Source organism: Delphinus delphis, chromosome 20, assembly GCF_949987515.2.
Source record: "Delphinus delphis chromosome 20, mDelDel1.2, whole genome shotgun sequence".
NCBI lineage: Eukaryota > Metazoa > Chordata > Mammalia > Artiodactyla > Delphinidae > Delphinus > Delphinus delphis.
In genome coordinates, this window is record NC_082702.1 from 30302546 (window position 1) to 30309864 (window position 7319).

Consider the following 7319-nt stretch of genomic DNA (forward strand, 5'->3'; position numbering starts at 1 on the left):
TTACGGTCCTGCTTCTCAAACGTAAACTTTCCTTGAGTTCAGAGTCACGCCCCCCAAATCTGGCTCGTTAGTTCTTAAGTGGAGTCCTGGAGTGTTTATCGAACCTCCTCGGGTGATTTCTGAGGTTGAAGCTGATTGAGTGTGGTTGCGCACTAATGCCACTAGATAGAGCCACAAGCCTAAATAACGGTCTAACCCAGCGGGCTCCGAGCCCTGAGGCTGCTTCACCAAGAGTGGCCACCAGATGGCGCAGCCCGTCTGCAGAAGGAGCCGCTCCTCCACGGTGCGGGGTTGGGTGCAGGATAGCCTGGCCTCACTATCCCAGTGGTTTGAGAGGTACAAACTTCCCTGCTGAGGTGGGTTATAGCCCCAAGATGGAGATCTGGGGTCAGGGGAGACCTAGTTTTATTTCAGGGTTATGAACATCCAACCCCTCCTGTTCCATCAGAACCTCGTCTGCCCGTCTTGGCACTTGCCCCAGTGTAAAGGCCTTGCATTCAGTAGGTGCTCAACAAAGACTTTTGATCACTTGAGCCGATACCCTCCCCACCCCACCTACACACACACACACACACACACACATACACACACACACACAGAGACCTGCTTGATGAGCCCTGTGGGGAGCACAGTCATTACAGGGATCAATTATTAAGTGCCTACTGCATGCATGCCAGACACTTTTATTTTAATGTTCTTTTTGTATATACTTTTTTTTTTTTTTTTGGCTGTGCAGCATGCAGGATCTTAGTTCCCTGATCAGGGAGCGAACCCTTGCCCCCTGCGGTGGAAAGACAGAGTCCTAACCACTGGACCGCCAGGGAATTCCCCAGACTCTGTGTTAAGTATTTCATAAACACTAACATATTCTATACCCAGCCCTGAGAGATGATTATAATGACTATTGGACAAAAAAGAGAGAGCTCCTCCATGAGGTGAAGGCATCTGGAGTCACAGGGTCAGTAAGTCATAGTCAGCACTTGACTGTAGTTACAGAACAAGGGCTCTGAATCAAGGGCTCCCTGGGGGTGAGTTTTGAGCTGGTTTTACAAGCAGGGTAGAGTCATGGAGGGAGGACATTTGGAGAATACCCCTGAGCAAGGGTGAAACCGGTGAGCTGAGGGCAGCAGAGGGCAGGGGGAGGTTTGGCTGCAGGGGTGCTAGAAGGAGGTGGAAGACAGTGGGATTGGGGTGTTGGGCTGACAGGACCCAGCAGGTGGGGGAGTAGCAGCTGCTACGGGGGAAAGACTCACTAGACTCAGGTTCCAGCGTTATATGCTGTGTGTCCTTGGTCAAGCTACTTGCCTTCTCTGGGCTCATTTTCCCCTCATATTCGTAGCCTAGTCACAAGTGCATTGGGAGGACTGAGTACAGTGACCTGTGTGAAGGTGCCTGCCTCACTCAGTCCTTGGAACAAATTGAGCCCCTGGGGGTGGCTCATTTTCTTTCCCTTGTGTGGCCTGGGCAAATCTTCCCGTGTGCCTCCGTTTCCCCCATCTCTCCAGGGTGTCCATGTAGTGTGGTGGTTGGGTGCAAAGACCCTGGTGTCAGAGAGCCCCGAGGGGTATCCTGGTGCTGATGCTGCATGCAATGACCTTAGCAAAGTCCTCCTCTCTCTGCCTCATTTCTTCCACTGTAAATCGGAGATGCTAACCACGTGACCTGTGTCAAAAGAGCACCGTGGGAATTCAACGCCCATAAAAGACCTGACCCAGTGCCTGACGTGCAGTCAGCACTCAGGTTCCCTTCCAGTGGTGACTTGCATTAAACTTCAAGGTGTAATGAGACCTTCTCAAGGATCCGTGGAGATCTGACATGCTCGTTAGTTTTTTCTTTAGCTGACAGCCTCTTAATTCCTTTTCTCTTTTTCCCCCCCTATTATACCTGCCTGTCATCTGGGGTACCCTGAGTGCTCGGGCAAGCCCCATAACCGCAGACTATGCTACGATTTGGGCCTCCCCTTTCCCGGACTGCCCGTGGCCTCCCACCCTACAGAAAGGCAGCCTGCAAAGGCTGCTGATGACAAATATGTGGACACCACTGCACCCACAGCAGGGTATCACTCAGGACTCCTCTCTGCAGCCTCCCTGAATGGGGTGGGTGGGTGGGGCAGGGGCAGCCTGTTTGAACACGTCCAAGTACAAGTACAGGGAGCTCACTGCCTGGTTTCCATCTACCTACCTGTAACCCACGCTTCTCGGGGCCATTCAAGCAGCGGTGGGAATGTAGACCCTTCCTCGCAGATGCCTTGGAGCCCACGGGGCAGATCTGCACTCTGCCATCTCTTCCACCGCGTGGCGCCTGCACAGGAAGACCGACCCCCAGGAGCTGAGGAAGGGGGTTCTCTGCCTGGCTTGGCGATGTGCAGACAGACAGCCAAGTCGATATCATCACAGTCTCGTCCACTGAGCACGCTTACCCCGGGGCTGCATCCTGCCAGCAGAAGCACCTCAGTGGTAAACCTTCCCAGGTATCACGGGGATTCCCCTGCACACTTTCAGGTACAAATAACGGAAATGCTACCCAAATCAGATGAAGTCTAAAAGGGTTCCTCAGACTAAGAAATCCAAGGCGAGATGATTTCAGGTAAAGCTGGATCCAGGGTCTAAAGTAGTGCCCCCCAGTCTGTGTCGTCTTCTTCTGCCCCCACTGTGAGGCCGGATTTACCCTCCAGATAGAAGCTGGCAAGTGGCTCCTGTGCCCCAAGGGCTGGATACTCCAACTGGCCAGGCCTGGGCCACGTGGGAGGAAGGTATGGTTTCCCAAATGAGAACCCAGTGTGCTGTGCACGAGAAAGGAGAATGGGGGCCAAGCAGGCACAAACAAGGGCTGCGCCCATACTACATTCTGTCCTGATGATCATGGCCAGAAGCCACGCATCTAGACAAGAGCAAAGGCAGGGGGAGTGGGCAGGGGCAGAGCCCCAGGGGAGGCGGTGACCCGGGGACTCAGAGACCCCGTGTGGGTGTGGTGGCAAGGGAATGGAGGGCCGATGGGCAAGGTGGGGATGACAAGGACGGAAGTCGATGGCCCACTTGTCTTTCTCAGCCTAGTCAAGATCGTTTTGCTGTCTGCAGGTCTTTGTGTCCGCTCAACTAGTCTAGGTTAGGCCAAACAGGGTTTCACCTGTCCTCTGTCTCCCCGAGGTCCCTTAGGGAAGCCGTTGTCTCAGCCTAACTTATGGGCCCTTTAAGGCCTCATTCCTTCTCTTCACTGTTGGGAAGTCTACCTGACATCTACCCTGAGTTTCTCCTGCTGTTGGTTACAAATTAACAACTCTGCCCTGCGGCTCTCCAAAACCTAAAGCAATCTGTTCTCACCTGACCTCCACATGGCAGAAAAGGGAAGACTTAGGATGGCCACCTGTGTCTTTATAACACAAGAGAAGCCCCAGAGTTTTGAGTCATCCAAAATGACTCCAGGTCAAAGCCCCGGGTGCTCATTCTGGCCTTTCTTTCTACTTGGGGACCACCACACCATTCCCACCTCTGCTCACTGGGCCTGCCCTTCCATCTCCCCACATCTAGGGCTGATTCATTAACGTATTCAACCATTTATTTGACAAGTATTAATTCAATACCTTCTATACGCAAACCCTGTTCCAGGTACTAGGGCCACAGTACAGGAGTCAATAATCAAACAAGAAATTAAAGTTAACAAGATTGTTTCAAGACAGCTGTAGCTGCTTGGAAGGAAAAAACACAGGGGGTGGATCCTTTCTGTGGCTGGTCAGTCAAGGAAGGCTTCCCTGGGGAGGCAGCATCTGAGCTGAGACCTAACAGATGAGAAGACTTGCAGGCCAAGAGGACAGGCATGTCAGTTGGGCCCTCCAGGAAGTACATTCTGGGATGGGGTCAGGAGTTCAAGGAGTTTTGGAGGATAAGACCAGAGAAAGAAAAAGAGTGGGAAGCAGGATGGGGCAGAGAGTCTCAGCCTCCAAGGCACTCCTCCAAAAAGATCAAGTGGCCCCAGAGGGGAGCTCTGGAGCCCTGGTACCCTATGTGCTCAGTCATCATCTGGGGCTTTGACCAAACGAACACGGTGTAGGCTCAAAAGCTCGGGCTGATTCCTACAGCTGTAGGCAGTCAGCTCACTGCACTCTTTGCCACTGAACAGCATGTTCTTCCTTGAAAGAAAATCTATGGCTGTCACAGAGGGTTGCCATCTTTCAGGAACAGAGAGAAAGCCAGCTTAGCTGCAGATAAAAAGTGCAGGAGGGAGGAGATGGCGGGCGCGCTGGTCAATTTCCATTTGCTCCTCCAGGTGGCGCTCCACCTCCCTCCCCCTTGGACTGCTGGGGCCCGCTCCTCCCGCGCTGGGGAGCCCCGCAAAGGAGGGAGGGAAGGAAGAGAACAAAGGAGGGTGTTTATTCCTGGATCCCTCGGCAGGAGGTCTCTTGGGCTGTCGTTTCGTTAAAGGCACCTGCTCTCCCATAACTGCGCCCTCCGGTCAACCTTCTGGGCCAGATGATCACGGTCCTGCTTCTGGCCCATTAGTCCCCCCTACCTTCCACCCGCACACTTTGTATTTAATCCCTTCCTCACTAAGCACTCCTGGAATTAGCCTCCTGCAAGAGTGCCACCTGCTCCCTCCTGGGCTCCTGACTGTATGGAGAGGACATGGTTTGGAATCTATAGGCCTGGGCCTAGGGTTGGGGTCCCAGCAGGAAACCAAAAGGTACCTGGGGTTCCCTGGCCCCAGAGAAGGTCCTGCTATGCTCCTCTAGGATGGAGTGTGTTGGCACACTCCTGTGCCCCCAGGACTGCTTCTCAGATGTCCCTGGGACCAGAGACAGAGACAAAATGAGGGAGGGCTGTGACCTCAGGCAGAGGATCTGACTGGTGCTGATTTCTCAGCTAAGTCTTTCACTGTATCAGTCAGGAATCTCAGGTTGCAAGCAACAGAAACTCAACTCAAACAGACTTAAGCAAAAAACAAAGAAACCACATACAAAGTTAGGAGGAGAGGCTATATAGACTCACAAACGAAAAAGCTCAGGATATATTGGCTGCAGGCAGGGCTGGATCCAGGAGTTCAGCCGATGCCAGCAGGAGCTCAGCATCACCATTTCTGTTCTCTTTGGTGTAGTTTCAATCTTAGGAAGCCTCTGTCCTTAAGGGCTCCTCCACCATTGCCTCATACCATTTATAGCTGAAAGTATAGGCTACATCCCAAATACCTCCAGTGAATGTCCCAGAATTACTTTTCATGGGCTCCAATGGACTCATAAGCCTCCTTCTGGACCAGCATCTAGCCAGTGACATTGGATCTGCTTTTTAGCCAGGCCTGGGTCACATGGACCCACGATCCAGGAGGTAGGTCACATCCACTGAACCTCATAGACCAAGAATTGCTTAGAGGAGGTTTCCTCAAAGGAAAATTAAGGGGCCGCTACCAAAAGGAGGAGGACAGGATCTTGGGAAGCAATAAACAACAGATGGCCACTACCTTCCCCAGGGCCCAGTCTTCTCCTGTTTGGTATCTCCCATCCTTGTTTTCCCTCTTCATCAATTCAAATTTTATCTTGATGCTGCTGTACCCCAGCACCTGGAACAGTGTTCATTAAAGTTTTCCTGAATGAATGAATGAATAAATGAATGCATGGCAGAAACCGATGCCATATCCTGGTGTCACTTCATTGAAGCCTGCATTAATTTCTTGGGGCTGCTGTAACCAAGTAGCACAAACTGGGTGGCTTAAAACGTCAGAAATTTATTCTATCATAATTCTGGAGGCTAGAAGTCCAAAATCAAGGTGTTGTCAGACCCATGCTCTCGTCAAAGGCTCTAGAGAAAAATGCTTCCTCATCTCTCCCAGCTTCTGGGGCTCCTGCCAGTCCTTGGGATTCCTTGTCTTGCAGCTGTGTCACTTCAAACTCTGCCTCCATGGTCACATGTGTGTCTCTGTGTGCAAATTTCTTCTTTTATAAGGACACCAGTCATTGGATTAGGGCCCACCCTAATCCAGTATGACCTCATCTTAACTTGGTGATATCTGCAAAGACTCTATTTCCAAATGAGGGCACATTTACAGGTACTGGCGGTTAGGAGTAGAACATACCTTTTGGGGGGGCCCACAATTTTTACCTGTATTAGTATGGGCTGAAAGATGCTGCAATACCAACGGTATCCCCAGATGTCAGTGGTTTATAGTATTATGTCAAAGTTTCTTTTTCCACTTACCAAGTCTACAGGGGGACTGGTTGCTTTCATTTTGTGGTTCTGCCACATCACCATGGGGCTCCCGGGGTTACCATGGCTCCCAGGGTGACCATGGCAGGTTGCCAAGGCAGAGAGAGCTAAAGGGATACACAGGGGTCCTGGAGTGTATCGCGTGCACTCGCCGACAAGTTCATTTCCACTAGATACTGCCTATGATCTCCTGGTCCCCTGGGCCTTAGTCACTACTGCGCACCGCCACTGCTCTGCTGGGTACAATGGACACCTGCTTCTGCAGCTGTCACCATCTCTAAATGGACACCAAGCACCTACACTGGGCACCAATGCCCTTGGAATGCCCAAACTACACAGACTGTGAAGAGGCACAGTTACAGCTGCCCTGTGCCAGAAGTACCCAATGTCTCACAAAGGTTTTCGGGAAAATGTTAAACCTCAAATGGGACAAGTGATGTAAATGAGCAAAACTGAGCTGAGTCACATGCAAGGCAATAGAGAATGGTGGGGACTGTGGCAAACCAAAGTACATGCCTCAGCTAATTGTTGCCATGTGGACATCGGCACCCAGTATTGCCAGATTTGGGGGGATTTCTGAAAGCAAACCAGAAAGTCAGATTTTTAGATGAAGTGTCCCAAGTTTCAAAGTGCTGTTCAGGCGGGATTCAGCCCACAGGCCACGAGTTTGTAAGCCCTGCTTCAGTGAGACAACTTTTTCCATTTTCACTCCTAGCTCTCTGCTCTCCAACTTGGCTCTCTGGTTATCCAGAGGATGTGGACCTGAGCCAAATGGGGCCTAGCCAGGAGGCAACCCCCTCTCCCACTGACCTCAGACTCACCCTCCCCCAAATAGCCAAGGTTTCTCCCTGGGTCAGGATGCTGGGCTGGGCTCCTCCTGTGGAGCAAAGTCCTTCCCAAGGGGTGCCTTTCAGGTTGACTCCTGGCCAGCCAGCAGCACATGCCTGCCAGGCAAGCCTGTACTTCTCTGAAACCCACTGACACCCAAGCTGCAGAAGCTTTTCTGGTTCTTACGATACAGACCAGATTCATCACCCTGACTTCCAAGGCCCTCGCAGGCAGCTTGTTGCTGACCCTTTCAGCCCATGACTCTTCTCCTCAAATTGGTCCCTGCCGACCCCCAGTCCC